This window comes from Lutra lutra, chromosome 4 (genome assembly GCF_902655055.1).
Source record: "Lutra lutra chromosome 4, mLutLut1.2, whole genome shotgun sequence".
NCBI lineage: Eukaryota > Metazoa > Chordata > Mammalia > Carnivora > Mustelidae > Lutra > Lutra lutra.
In genome coordinates, this window is record NC_062281.1 from 190,416,254 (window position 1) to 190,430,988 (window position 14,735).

The following is a 14,735-nucleotide window of genomic DNA, read 5'->3' on the forward strand; positions in this document are numbered from 1 at the left end:
AGGAGGATATTGGGGTTCAGAGAGCCGAGACTGGCTTAATCGGAGACGTATATCAGAACTGCCCCTCTAGGGACAGATTAGATGCTCTCCAAGGTCCCCCTCAGTGGACCCTGGGGTCTGGAGACAGACTCAGTGGTAGGACAGCATGCAGAAGTCCCATCAGACGGCTGCTCAGATGAGCCGGAAGCTGCTTGATAGAGAAGGGGAAGAGTGGGTCTTGCTGTCACACTGTCCTTAGCTCGTTCTGGTTCCGCTTCTTTCCAGCTATGCAATTTGGGGCCAGTTATCGAGTCTCAAGAGTTTCATGTGTAAAACAGGAAGGACAAAACCTCAGAGGGTAGCTCTACGGTGAAATGACACAACAGGGACATGCTACCCTCTGTCTTTTTCTATGGAATGGACACAGAAGAGATGCACACTGTAGTGGAAAATAGGATTGAATCAAAACATTTCTCCCAGGCTTCTCCCAGCCTTCTGGGGATAGATGCAGAAAAGCAACTTTGCAGCTTCCTGCAAGGCTTCTGAGCAGTTCTCAGCTGGTGATAAAATGCTCCATTGTTTGAGTTGTTTGCTACGGAAAAACTTCCCCTGACCTACCCCTGTCTTCCTCATCCAAATGCGTATCATTCCAAGCAGCCTATCCTCTTCCCCATAGTCATTGTCTCTGCCCTACATCCCTTTAGGGGATCCCAGGTAGGGGGCAGCAGCAGAGACACCCTGTCTATCTCCGTCCTGTGTGTTTCTATCACCTTCCTGTGCTTTACACACAATGGATGGCCACTCACTAACTGTTGCTGTCAAATGTCTGGTTTATACTGTTTTGTTTTGTCTTTTTAAAGGGGTACAGGGGTGCCTGGGTGGCTCAGTGGGTTGAGGCTTCTGCCTTCGGCTAGGGTCGTGGTCCCAGGGCTCTCTGCTCAGCGGGGAGCCTGCTTCCCTTCCTCTCCCTTTGCCTGCCTCTCTGTCTACTTGTGATCTCTGTCAAATGAATAAATAAAATCTTTAAAAAAATAAAAATTAAAAAAAATCATTAAAGGGGTACAGTTCATGCAGATGTCTGGAACACTCTTCATTCACACCTGTTTTCCTGCATAGCTTTAGTTAGCAATCCTTCTCACTCTCTAAACTGTTCTGGCTTGAATGATAATCTCTGTCGGCACGCTGGCTTAAAATCGTGTGCTGGGCTGACAGGTGGGTTCAGTCGGAGGAGTCTGTGACTCTTGATCTCGGGGTCGTGAGTTCAAGCCCCATGTTGGGCATAGAACTTACATAAAAAAAATTATGTCACAACTTCTTCATAGAACTATCCTTTAAAAAAAAAAAAGATCTATTGACGTATAGGGGAGTGCGGGAAAGAAGGGACTGGTGAAAGGACACAGATTTTCAGCTGGGAGACGAGCAAGTTCTGAGATGTGATGTTGACACGGTCCCTATACCTGATAACACGATACTGTATGGTTGACCCTTGTTGAGACCGTAGAACTGACATGTTTTCCCAAAGACCCGTACATACACAAGTAATAAGGTGATAGATGCGTTGACTAGATGGGATGCCGCCTTTCACAGTGTGTGTGTATATCAAATCATCAGGAGATAGACTTTAAATTTCCTACCATACCTCAATAAAGCTGAAAAAGAAAAAAAGATGTTTCGAAGTGTAGTTTATGGGCCATACAATCCCTAGATGGTAGGTGTATGGTTGGACGACCTTTAGTTCATTTATACAGCAGTGTGACACTCACCAGACCCCGCCACCCCAAAAATGTTCCCTTGTGCCTGTCTGTAGTCAACCTCTACTCCCACCCACCAGCCTCAGGCAACCTCTGGTCTCTGTGGTTTTGCCCGTCCTAGAAACTTCGTAGGACTGGAGGGTGTGATGTTTCGTGTCTGGCTTCCTCCACGCAGCACCTTTCTGACTTTGTCCGTGCTGCCGCACAACTGAGCGGTACGTTGCTGTTTATCGCCCAGTGGTAGTCCGCTGTGCGTAATCTAGCCACGCAATTTGTCTACCTGTTGATGGACGTTTGGAAATGCAAATAAATAAATTAATTAAGAAGTAAATAAATAAAAGTAATAAATAAATCAGTAATAAATAAATAAAAGTAAATGAATAAATTTTAAACATTCACATACAAAATTGTTGTGTGGGCATGTTTTCATTTCTCTTGGGTAGACACTCCGCAGAAACGGCCCCTGTGGTGCGTGTTTAACTTCTGAGGAGGGGCTGAGCTGTTTCCACAGTGGCCGCACCATTCCCCATCCCTGCGGGCAGTGTGGGAGCCTTTCTGATTCTCCACACCCTCACCAGCGCTTGGTGCTGTCTGAGTGATTCCAGCCATCCCAGTGGGTATGAGGGAGTAGCTCCTTGTGGCTTCAGTTTGCATCTCCCTAATGTCTAATGATGATGAGCATATTTTCAGATGCTCATTTGCTATTCATGTATTGTCACTGATGAAATATCAATTCAAATCTTTTCCCTTTTTTTTTTTTTTTGGCTGTTTTGGTTTGTCTTGTTTTGTTTAGAGAGAGAGAAGGAAGCAGGAAGGGAAAGGGAGAGAGAGAATCTTAAGCAGTCTCCATGCCCAGTGCTGAGCCCAATGAGGGTCTCGATCTCATGATCCTGAGATCATAACCTACGCCAAAACCAAGAGTCAGAGGCTTCACCATCTGAGCCACCCAGGAGCCCCTTCATTGTTTGTTTTTATTTTTATTTTTTTAAGATTTCATTTATTTATTTGACAGAGAGAGAGAGACGTAGAGCATAAGCAGGGGTAGTGGGAGAGGGAGAAGCAGGCTTCCCGCGGAGCAGAGAGCCCGATGTGGGGCTTGATCCCAGGACCCTGGGATCACGACCCGAGCCAAAGGCAGACACTTAACGACTGAGCCACCCAGGCGCCCGCATTGTTTGTTTTTAATCAATTTTGGATTTATTTTAAAAGTCGCAGAAGTTCAGACAGTAACCTTGCAGGCTTTACCTAGTTTCCCCTGTGGTTAACATCTTGACGTTACCGTGGCGTATTCGTCACAACTAAGAAAGCACAACGTTGGTATAATACCGTTCACTGAACTCCAGACTTCATTAGAACAGTGATTTCTACAAATGCACTTTTCCTGTTTGGGGCTAACCAGGATTCATTATATTTAGCTATCTTGTCTTATTTCCTCTGGGCTATGACAATTTCTTGGTCTTTTCTTGTTTTTAATGACCTTCTTTTTTTTTTTCTTTAAGATTCTTTTTTTTTTTTTTAAAGATTTTATTTATTTGACAGAGAGAGATCACAAGTAGACGGAGAGGCAGGCAGGGAGAGAGAGAAAGAGAGGGAAGCAGGCTCCCCGCTGAGCAGAGAGCCCGATGCGGGACTCGATCCCAGGACCCCGAGATCATGACCTGAGCCGAAGGCAGCGGCTTAACCCACTGAGCCACCCAGGCGCCCTAAGATTTTATTCTTAAGTAATGTCTACTCCCAACATGGGGTTCGAACTTACAAACCCGAGATCAAGTCACGTGCTCCACGGACTTCGCCAAGTGCCCCTCGTAACCTTCATTTTGAGGAATGCTGGTCAAGGATTTTATAGAATGCCCTTCGATTTGGATTTTTTTTTTTTTCATGTTTTTTCTCTTGGTTATACTGGGGTTGTGGGTTTTGTGGAAGAATGCCACGGAGGTAAAGTACCTTTCTCTTGTCATCACGTCAGAGGTACAAGCTTTCCCCAGGGATGGTACCACTCACCACCAGCCGAGGCGGTGTCTGTCCAGCCCCACCAACTAGTAAGTTATTTCTTTCCTCCTTTCCATGTTCTATTCTTGGGAAGCTGTTCCGTAAGTACAGCCTACTTCTGCCTGTTTGTTCTTTTAAAAAGTAGGAGCGTTTTTGTCTTATTGCGTTCTAAAGGTCTTTGTATATTCTAAATACAAATTCTTTATTAGATATATGATTTGCACATATTTTCTCCCAGTTTGGGGCTTGTCTTTTCATTTTCCCAATGGTGTCTTCTGAAGAGTAAAGATTTATAATTTTGATAAAGTTCAATTGATCATGCTTTCAGTGCCATATCCAAAAAATCTCGGCCTAAGCCAAGGTCACAAAGATTTTCTCCTATGTTCTCATCCAGAACTCTTATAATTTTAGCTCTTGCATATAAATCCACGATCCATTTTGAGTTAGTTTTTGTATGACATATAAGGGAAGGGTCTAAGTTCATATTTTTTCCATATGGATATCCAACTGTTCAAGCAACACTTGTCAATTTTTTTTTTTTTGCTATTCTAGCTCGTTTGCCATTTTCATATAAATTTCAGGATGAGATTCTCAATCGCTTCTCAGCCTTTTGGCTAAGATGAAGTGTAGGATGAGATTCTCAATTTCTACAGAGAAGCACCCAGGATTTTATTGGGAGTGCGCTGAATCTACAGTTAATTTGGGGAGAATGGCCACCTCAAGGATATTGAGTCTTCCAAGCCATGAACATGTTACAATGTTTCCTTGTATTTAGATCCTCTTTAATTTGCTTCGGCAATGTTTGTAGTTTGAGTGCAGGGGCTTTGCGCTTTTGTTAACTGAATTCCAAATACTCCTTTTGGTGTCATTGTGAATGGGACTTTCCTGTGACCAGTTTTGGATTGTTCATTATTGGTACATAGAAACCCAACTAATTGTTGTTCGTTGATTGTCGTGTCCCAACGCCTTGTCATCTGTGATCACGTTATCTGTGAATGCACACAGTTTTAATTCTTCCTTTCCAATTTGTTTTTTATTTTCCTTGTTCTTTGCACTGGAGAGCACCTTGGGTACACTATGTGTTGCTGTAGTAAGAGGAGATATATTTACCTTGGGAAATATATTTCCCAAGGAGATATATTTACCTTGGGAAATATATTTCCCAAGGAGATATATTTGGAGATATATATTTGGGAGATATATTTGCCTTGGGAAAGCATCAGGTTTTCACCACTAAGTATGATGTTTTAGGTTTTTTCATAGATGTCTTTCATTATGTTGAGAAATTTCTATTATTTCTAATTTGCTGAGAATTTTTATCATGAATTTTCAGTTGCCCACTTCTCCTTTCGTTTGTCTTTGCCTCGTATGTTATGTCCCAATGTTAGATGCAGATAATAGTTATAATGGTTCTGTCTTCCTGATGTATTGATCCCTCATCACCACGAAACATTCCTCTTTGGATCTGTTAAGTAACAAAAAGTCAACCAAGTACATTTTATTTATTTATCTATCTATTTATTTAGATAGATAGCCCCACCCAATGTGGAGCTCGAACTTAAAACCCCAAGAACAAAAGTCACACCTTCTGCTCACTGAGCTCTCCCAGTGCCCCCAACCAAGTCCATTTAAAAGATTTAATTTACTTTACCGATTCATGAATCGGCAGCATCCTGTCTAGCAAGTAGAGCAGAGCTCCAAAGGGTTACAGAAAAGGAAAGGCTTTTTTTTTTTTTAATCATGTTATGTTAGTCACCATACAGTACACCATTAGTTTTTGATGTAGTGTCCATGATTCGTTATTTGCGTAGAACACCCAGTGCTCATTACAACACGTGCCCTCCTTAATGCCCATCACTGGGGCTAGCCTATCCCCCCACCCAGAAAAGAAAAGGCTTTTAAAGGTAGAGAAGAGAGTGGAAAAAAAGGAAATTGTTCACAAAGAGTTCATTGTTTTAGGGGAGCCTGGGTGGCTCAGTGGGTTAAGTCTCTGCCTTGGGCTCAGGTCATGATCTCAGGATCCTGGGATCGAGCCCCGCATCGGGCCCTCTGCTCAGCAGGGAGACTGCTTCCTTCTCTCTCTCTGTCTCTCTTTGCCTACTTGTGATCTCTCTCTATCAAATAAATAAATAAAATATTTAAAAAAAAAGAAGAAGAAGAGTTCATTGTTTTAGGCAAGGTTGCCCTCCTAATGGGAACAGAAGAGTCTCTCAGTAAACTTCCTAATGTTGGCCAGGAAATTCTCATGTTAAAGGTTACACATTTGGAGGTGGGTTTGCACGGGGGTTCAAAACTGTAGTTAGGGGGCGCCTGGGTGGCTCAGTGGGTTAAGGCCTCTGCCTTCGGCTCAGGTCATGATCCCAGGGTCCTGGGATCGAGCCCCACGTTGGGCTCTCTGCTCTGCAGGGAGCCTGCTTCCTCCTCTCTCTCTCTCTGCCTGCCTCTCTGCCTACTTGTGATCTCTGTCGAATAAATAAAAATCTTAAAAAAAAAAGCACAAAACTGTAGTTAGATTAGGTATTGTTTGTTTACTGACTTGGGGCCTTAACCCAGGGGTCTCCATTTCAGGCCTGTGGTTTCTTTTTAACCATTTCCTCTTTTGGGGCACCTGGGTGACTCTGTTGTTGGGCATCTGCCTTCAGCTCAGGTCATGATCTCAGGGTCCTGGGATTGAGCCCCTCATTGGGCTCTCTGCTCGGCATGGAGCCTGCTTCCCCCTCTCTGCCTGCCTCTCTGTCTACAAATAAATAAATAAAATCTTTAAAAAAAAAAAAAAAAAGAACTACCTTTGCCAGAAAGTCCTAGGTTTGCTGGCGGAGAGCTCCTGAACTTCATCTGCAGATTTTGCCGTCATTTTCAGAGCCGAGGAGACGTTCCTGATGGTAGAGCCCTCACCGACATCCATCCCTAACCAGGGAAGGAGGGGGAAAGGAGTGCGTCCAGAATCACAAAAGTCTCCTGGCAGGGGATTTGACCAACGAGATGTCTGATTTTGCTTGTGAAAAGTCAGGAGCACAGTTTGATTTTCTCATAGCCTGAAATAAAAGGTCACTGTGAATCCTGAGGTTCGACCCCTCCCCTTAGCTGTAGCTTGGGACATAGAGAGGAGAGCATTATCTGTCTAGGACAATGCCAGAGTAAAAGAAAGGAAAAGAAGGAAAATGTTCTTGTGTTTAAAGTAAGAAACATTGGGGCACTGCGTGGCTCAGTGAGTTGTGTCTCTGCCTTTGGCTCGGGTCATGATCCCGGGGTCCAGGGATCGAGCCCCACGTCGGGCTCTCTGCTCAGCGGGGAGCCTGCTTCCCCCTCTCTCTCTGCCTGCCTCTCTGCCTATTTGTGATTTCTGTCTGTCAAATAAATAAATAAAATCTTTAAAAAAAAAAATAAAGAAGCCTTGATCCCTTGGCTTGGGCAGAAATGCTGCCTTGGTATCAGCTACTCTTCTTCATTGCCAGTTGGACTCGGAGGTCCCCAGTGTCTGTGCAGGGCCAGGTGGCAGGTGGCACCTGCTTCAGCTGTGGGACGTGAACCTGAGGCTTACCACCTTCAGCAGCACTTGCCATGGTCCCTTCCGACGGGGCTCGAGGGCTGTCTTGCACGGCTCACGTTTGCAGGACACCCACTCATCAGGCTCTGGACTGGGACCCACAGGATCCTCTGAACTGGGATCTGGGAAGGCCCCTTGAACTTCGGTGACAGGCTTGCGTGGGAGACACTGGAGGCTTAACGGTAGTTGACAGAAGGTCGTACACCGATGAATGTCAACAGGTTCACAAGGTTTTCATTAAGGCTCATGTGATTTGCCCAGTGAAGTGGGTGCCTTGATCACTGGAGATTATAGAAGATATACCCAAATGAAAAACACATTTTCTTAAACAGTTTCTTTGCCATTGTGAGGGCAATAGTCATGAGGCAGGGAAAGGCTTTAACCCACCTGGAAAACAGGTAGTAATGACAAGGGCATAAGGGTAACTCGTACTAGGTGGTAACCGAAGGCCAGCGGCAGGTGTTCGAAGTCGATTATGGATTAGAGATTATGCACTTGACAAGTAGACACTGCAGGCGACTGTTTCTGTAATACAGAAACTTCTCCACCAAAGTCTGTCTCTGATTTGAGTCCTCTTATTTGAAATGCCCTATGGTAGGTGGGGGATTGCAGAAACGGAAAAATGGCATTTTCCGGGAAACTGGGAAGCACCCGGGTAATTTACAGACACGGGTCAGCCCCTTTACCTCCTCTGATTCAGGAGCGGACTGTTGCCATGTTACCAGGACGTCAGGACGGCAAGTCTGGCAACGAGGGGCCATTATTGTAGAAGCAGAACGGACATTATGCACATCTGCCACCATTGTACAAATACAGCATAAAGAAAATTGAGTTTTGCTTCTTGTTTGACGATGCTTCCCATGCAATTTAATATAGCAAATAAGGCCAGTTAGTTGGACAAATCCTTTGGAATGTTCCAGGTTAGAAAGACTTAAGCAGACTAAAAGTAAAACAAAAAAAACCCAAGAAATATGTATGTATTTAAAGATTTTATTTATTCATTTGAGAGAGATACAGACAGACATGGAGAGAGAGAGCACAAGCAGGGGAAGAGGCAGAGGGACAGGGAGAAGCAGACTCCCCACTGAGCTGGGAGCTTGACATGGGGCTCAGTCCCAGGACCTGGAGATCATGACCCCAGCCGAAGGCAAAGGCTCAACCATCTGAGCCACCCAGGCACCCCCCAAGAAATCTTTATTTGAGAGAGAGAGAGTGCAGGGGGAGAGTGGGAGGGAGAAGAAGGCTCCTCACTGAGCAGGGAGCCTGATGCAGGGCTCGATCCCAGGACCCTGAGAACATGACCTGAGTCAAAATCAAGAGTTGGCTGCTCAAGGGGCACCTGGGTGGCTCAGTGGGTTAAGCCTCTGCCTTGGGCTCAGGTCATGATCTCAGGGTCCTGGAATCGAGCCCCGCATCAGGCTCTCTGCTCAGTGGGGAGCCTGCTTCCCCCTCTCTCTCTCTGCCTGCCTCTCTGCCTACTTGTGATCTCTGTCAAATAAATAAGTAAAACCTTAAAAAAAAAAAAAGGAGTCGGCTGCTTAACCAACTGAGCCACCCAGGCGCCCCCCCATAAATAAACTTTAAAAAATAAATAAAAAACCCCACCCACGTTTACTAACGACCCAAATTTATCTGTAGTTTCTCTGTTAAGTAGGAAGCCAAAAGTAGATAAACCTATGTTCAGTAACTAATATTTTAGTGTTATATCTTTTTTGATCTACATATTTAATGAATTTAACTTAATTCATCATTTAACCTAACTCAGCAAAACTTTAAGATTTTAGGTTACCAAGATCTTTATGGGTATATAGAAACTTCATGAGACATCAAAGTCCATCATTCTTCCGAGCTACTTAAAAAGGAAACAAAAAAACATTTTGTGCAAGAGATCCTGATATCAACCTGTTTGACTTTCAGTAAACTCAGGCAGAATGAAAATTTTAATTTTAATGCTGATAACTCTAGAGACAAGTCTATTTTAATTAAATCAGGAACTGAATATTTTCCCAGATCATGTGAACTTGAAAAAGCGTTTGGATTAGCTTCCGTGCGTCTGAGAATTTTAGAATGCCCCATCGTGACAAGCACTTGTCCAACTAAATAGAGCTCTTTGACAAATTAATTTTAGCAATACAACCGGAGGTAGAAAAATGTCACATTTGTACCATATGTACATAAGAACACCCAGGCAGATGCAGGGACGCTGTCATTCTAATATTTGGGGAGACGATTTTCAAGACTTGCCTTTGTTCTTGGAATTGATCATGAGGGAGAAGTGCTAGAGTTTGGGCATGAGAACCCTTTTAGTGGTTTATATTATTAAAAGGCCTCTTTCCCCCCTCTTTTCCCTTCAATCTCAGGTGATTGTGGGCTATGTTTGCATTTCAAAGTCCTGATAAGATGTATTCAGTTTGCGGGACAGAGAAAGAATGCACATTCCTCTAGAAGGACCTTGGTTTCTTAAAGCCAATGGTTTACAAGTGGTTTAAGATAATTAGGGGAAATTTGGAGATTGGGAAAGGAACAGGTGAACTTTGAATTGCTTCTAGAGCTGCATTTCTAGTTCTGTAAAGATTTGAACTAAGGATAGTTGCTTTCAGTTCCTCAAACAATTGGGTTGTACCTTAAATGATATCCTGGGTCATCTACCTTCCCCACTACATTATCTCAATTTGTTTTTTTCCCTCTGGGTACACAGTTTTTTGTTGTTGTTGTTTTGTTTTGTTTTGTTTTTTAAGATTTTAGGGGCGCCTGGGTGGCTCAGTGGGTTAAGCCTTTGCCTTCGGCTCAGGTCATGATCCCAGGGTCCTGGGATCGAGCCCCACATCGGGCTCTCTGCTCAGCATGAAGCCTGCTTCCTCCTCTCTCTCTCTCTGCCTGCCTCTCTGCCTACTTGTGATCTCTCTCTCTCTGTCAAGATAATAAATAAAAAATAAAATCTTAAAAAAAAAGATTTTATTCATTTATTTGAGAGAGGGAGAGGGTAAGGGGGAGTTGGGCAGAGGGCGAAGCAGACTCCCCACTGAGAGCAAGGAGCCCAAAGCGGGGCTCCAGCCCAGGACCCCGGGATCATGACCTGAGCCAAAGGCTCATGCTTAACCCACTGAGCCACCCAGGCACCCCTGGGTCCATAGTTCTAATTTTAAATATTTCTGGCAGTATTGAATAATCCCCCTTTGGTGTAAGACGGCCCACAAAGAGGGTGCGAAGGACAGTAACTTCCCAAGATACAGAATTACTCCCCATGAGAGCCAAAGGAAAGAAACACAACTGCAAGTCCCAAGCAGGCAGAAGGCCAAGTCCAGCTGCATGAGCCAGAGGAGCAAGGCGGCAGCCGCTGGGACGCAGAGAATCAATGACCAGCGGGTCTGGAGGGAAAGGGACCACATGAAATTTTCCCCTCGCAACCAGACACAGCAGAGAGATTCCAAAGAGCTGGTCCCGGTAAGAATTTCCACCCTTTGCTGGCTTCTGCCAGTTTTTCCAGGATCCCCGCTGCTGGCTCTGGGATCTACCAGAGTTGCCCCTTGCCTATGTTTACCAGAAAACCCCTCCCTTCCATCAACTCTGGAGGGGCCCGTGTGGGGCCCTTCTTTGCAGGTAGATGGGGCGTGTGGGTAAGGCCATTCGCTTGGTGGACTTCTGTCTACAGTTCTGTAGTCCTTTCAGAGTGAGAAACCATTCAGAGGATTAGCAGAGTGAGCACTGGACGGAGGACAGAGGGGAACAGGGGTTTATCAGGCTTCTAGGCTTTGTTTTAGGCTCCTCTCACCTCTGCGATTCATTAGCCTCTCGCAATGAATCTTAATGAAACCACTTTGGGGTTTTGAATGCTTTTAGAGGCGTCTACTTGCCAATTAAAACAGGTATCCCATTTGGCTTAATTTGGGAAACTTTGCTTCCAAGGGTACTTCCTGAGCTTTTCTAATTAGAATATTCCCCTCAGACACGATTGTATTTTTAGGCTGTACTTCTGAGGGTTTGCGGCAGCTCCGTAGGACCCTGGCTGCAAATGGACTTGTGCACAGCCCTATCCCCTGCCCATGGCGGGCAACGCACGGTTCTGTCTGGCCTTGTTCTGGGGCCTCCGGACCGATGGTTCCCGAACCAAATTCCTCGGGACACAAAAGAAGCCTAGAGAGATTTTATTTTGCTGCTTTTGCTAGTTCTGCAACTTCTAAGAAAAGCTTCTGTTGTTCTTACACATAAAGTAAGCAGGTGGGCTGCTGGAAGGTCGAGCGTGTGACTCTTTAGAATTTAAGGATCCTGTTAGCTAAGACTTTGGGTTTCTCGGAGCTGAGCTGATGCGTAACAGGATGTGCAGCGAGGCCGAGACTGTGTGTGTTGGACGGTGTACCTCGTTGCATGAAGTTTTCTTGAGGTCGGTGGGTGACCTAAGGTCAGTCTAACCTGTTCGGTGACCAACATAATCCTCTCACGGGAGTCTTCTGGAGGTGGCAAGTGCTCAGACCGTCTTTAAATGTTCAGCCTGGGCCCACCAATTTTTGTGACTTTTTGGCCTCTTTTTGATCCCCGCTAGTAAGCCTTTATCTCTATAAAACCAGACAAACAAACGTGCATCTTAATGCATTGGCAGGACCAAGAGATGTTACAGTATTGGCCGTGAGACGGCCCCGTGGGCAGCACCGCCGCTCCCCGGGGACACCTGCGGAGGTTCTCCATCCGGGGACCTGTGATCTGAAGGGCCAGGGTCTTGGCTCCGGGCATCACTCTCTGCCACTCAAAGTGACCGGCCCTGTCACCAGAGCTGATTTGATCAGGAGCCGGAACACAGGGCAGAGCTTAGATCCGGGAGGGACCCACCAAAAGCCCTTGGAAACAGTGAGAAAGGCAGTGAACTCCAGTGGTTCCTCTGGAGAGTATCACACTGGTTCCTCTGTCCCCAAGTGCCGCTGGAAGTTTGCTGAGGTATCACTGCTGCTGCCAAACCTGTTCAATAAAAGTTCAACCAAATACAGTTTAAACATCAAATTGACTTTCTTAATCAGTCCCTCCACAGCACTGTCCTTTGGTTGGCCGTGAGGGCCTTCACCTTGAGTCCGTCAGAGAGTGGTCAGGGTCTGGGGGTTTCCAGACACCGATCTGGGGGCAAAATGAAACAGACTCTGGGCCGGGGCTGCCTCCACTGGCATTCGTCTTTGACAGGCCGCCTTCGGGACCACAGCCTCGTAACAGGACGAGAGCCGCCAAGAAGCACAACGCGCACGGAGAAGCTTTGAAGACTTCGAAGGCATCAGGAACCTCCCCCATTTCTTGTTCTTCCCCAGGGGCTAACAAAAGTTTGCGGGTGCTTCGGACGCCCGGCTGGCTCAGCTGGCAGACGCTGTGACTCCTGATCTGGAGTTTGAGCCCCATGCCGGGCAGAGTTTATTTAAAAAAAGAAGAAGTTGTTTGTAGGGTCCTTGACTGCAGGACCACCTCCTGTCTGTCCTGCCTCCTTCCGAGGGCGGGCAGAGCAAAGTCCGCTAATATACAGCAAAGTTCCTTGCAAACTTCAAATTGCTATGTTTTTTGAAAGCATGGTGGGGGCGCGGTGCAGAGGGAGAAGGAGAAGGAGACTCCTCACTGAGCACAGCAGAACACAACCTGGGGCTTGATCTCATGACCCTGAGATCATGACCTGAGCTGAAATCGAGAGTCAGACGCTTAACCGACTGAGCCACCCAGGCGCCCCTCAAGATGCCGTTTTATCTAAGGTGACAAGGAGACTCAGTGCAGGGAAGCTGACTTCCTCAGCCAGTTAGAGGCAGAAGAGAGCTTAGGCCAAGCTGGCGGAGGCAGAGCCCCGTCCTCCGTCCTCCTGGGAGCAGCAGGCCGTCTGTGGGCAGGAGGCTCGCAGAGACATGTCTCCCCAGCGACACTGGGTTTAGCTGCATATTAGTGACCTTTAGTGGACTTTAAAAGGAAAGCTAAATCGAAATGGCCTTCCTGTGACTAGTTTTAGAGAACCAACAGCCCTTCTGGAAATTGTACAGGTGGGACCTGACACGGCGGCTCCCTTCAAGAGGGCCTCGGTGCCCGCACACCCCTCAGCTTTGGTGCCAGGATTCCCTGTTTCGGTGGGGCTCGGCTGCCAGGAGGGCCGACCGCCGACCACCGGGGCCGGCAGCAGGGCAAGTCGATTGCTCTAGTCTGAGATTTGGCAAGCGAGAGAAATTGTGCTGAGTCAATGTGACTAAACATCTGGACACACCCAAGTTATTACTGAACAGGCCTCGCTCTAGGCAAATATGTTTAAGTATCGAATCCAACAGCCCCCGCTCGTTTCCTTATATTACTAATGTTACATGCGGCAGAGCTGTCCCGTTTCTTTGCGGAGGTGCTAACGACCAGCAAAAAATGCTGTTTCCCAGGACTGTTGGCCACATGCCGCAAACTGGGTTAGGAGAGGACAGGTGTCAGTTCAGTGACAGCTGGGTTTTCTTTCTTTTTTAAGTACCTGACACTTAAGCTTTGATGGAGCTCTCAGACGTCTTGCAGCCAGGCTACTAGATAAAGAGCCCATCCCCCGCTCCCCAATTCCCCAGGCTCCTCTGTTTTTTAGAGATCTTGATTAACTGACCATTTGGGCCACTTATTATTCCTCCTCCCCTTAAATTCCTTCCTTCTTTTTTTTTTTTAAGATTTTATTTATTTATTGGACAGAGAGATCACAAGTAGGCAGAGAGGCAGGCAGAGAGAGAGGAGGAAGCAGGCTCCCCGCTGAGCAGGGAGCCCGATGCGGGGCTCGATCCCAGGACCTTGGGATCATGACCTGAGCCGAAGGCAGAGGCTTTAACCCACTGAGCCACCCAGGCGCCCCTCCTTCTTTTGTTTTAAATTCACCAATAAAGAGTGAGCCCAGGGATGCCCAGGTGGGTCAGTCTGTTAAGTGTCTGCTTTTGGCTCAGGTCATGATCCCGGGGTCCTGGGATCCAGCTCTGTGTCGGGCTCCCTGATCAGGGAGGGCGGGAGCCTGCTTCTCCCCCTCCTCCGGCTTGTGCTCGCTCTCCCTGACAAATAAATAAAATCAAATCTTAAAAAAAAAAAGTGGATCCAGCTAAACCCTGGATCCCCTCCTCCCCTAATAAAAGCAGAACCCCAGGCCAGGGCACTCTAACTGTAACCTTGCTGGGTGGCCCCAGGAGTGCCAGGCAATTTCCAGGTTCTGTAAAAATCATAAACTTTTTTTGTTGTTGTTGTTCCCCAGTTTCCTGATTGTTTTTGGTGAAGGGCACCTTGCAATTAAAATCCTCAACCACAGGGCTGGTCTAGCCACAACACGCGTATAGGCTGAGACCCGCACACAGCAAAGGCAAGTCTCTCCCAGAGACCAACAGAGTAAAGCCAAGGCTTGTTAGAACCAGAGCAAGCTGACCTTTAGTTTTTAGAAAATCCTCAAATGCTTGGCTTACAATGCTTAAGAAAGTCAACTCACATTATTATTCACCTTAACTTTTCGCCTTGCC